We start from the raw sequence: 1,155 nt of genomic DNA, 5'->3' as shown, positions 1-1,155 counted from the left end.
TTTGTTTTATTATGTTTAAACGATACAAGCATATTTTTATTTAATATATCATCAGTTATAAAATATGTGTACCCCATATCCTGTGAATCCCTCGAGCTTGTTAAGTGTTTTCGTTTTTTTCTTGTGTTCATTTTATTGTATTAGCTAGGTAGGTACTAATTAGTAACTATTGTAGTTTGTGTAAAAACATTATGAAATATGTTCCTAAATTACAGTATTATAATTGATAATAATATAAATAATCCATCCCAATAACGTAGGTAAGCGGTTGGCCCAAAATCTACTTATATTAGATGTTGAATAGTGTCACATTTGCCTATTGAATCAACTTTGAATCCATTTGTGGATGTTGATTTGTGGGTGTCTATTGAACAGTGATTCAACTGAATTTTGCACTCTGGGATATAGAGGGTCTCGAAACAAATTTTTCGGTGTTAAAACGGTGCGCCCGAGTTGAAACCCGACCGAGATATACTTAAATCAAAGAAAAGGGGTAGGGGTTAATTTTTGGTATGTCATACACGTGGCCGCCCACAACCGATAACTGTTTACAAAACAAAGCTATGACGATCCGCGGCTGCGCACGGATTATGACAAAAATGTAAATTGGCACCGGCTACACACGAAATCACACAGGTCGCCGCACGAACACCATGGCACCATGCGCATTATATCGGAAACCGTGCGTCCGGCTGGTCTCGCACCGAGTGGTGAAAATGACGGCCGACGGGCTTGACGAAAACCCATGAGACCCCCCCAATAAAATCGCAAACCCCCCATGTTTTTCTAAAAGCACCTCCCCCCGCCGGAATTTCACTAAATCATGGATCCTCTGCCGTCCGGAGCTAAGAGACCGGACCGGTGAAGTCTACAGTTGCTCGGGCCGAAAAACATTTTTAGACACTCATTGCGGTGGTATATTTATATTATGAGTTTTGCATTGAAGTTTTACCATGATCTTGAGTAATTTAAATTTTAAAAGCTAAATACTAATTGTACCTTTTTCTTAACATATGACGACAAAAACTATACTATAAATATGACTATGCTGGGCCAGTATCAAGGGCGTCCGCAGGAATTTGTCAAGGGGAGGGCAAAATATTTTCCTTTTTACATTTTTTGTCTCACTATCCTATTAGTTATAAAGTATTTTTG

Source organism: Acyrthosiphon pisum, unplaced genomic scaffold, assembly GCF_005508785.2.
Source record: "Acyrthosiphon pisum isolate AL4f unplaced genomic scaffold, pea_aphid_22Mar2018_4r6ur Scaffold_20973;HRSCAF=22682, whole genome shotgun sequence".
NCBI classification, from domain to species: Eukaryota; Metazoa; Arthropoda; class Insecta; order Hemiptera; family Aphididae; genus Acyrthosiphon; species Acyrthosiphon pisum.
Note: the sequence above shows the minus strand (reverse complement) of the source record.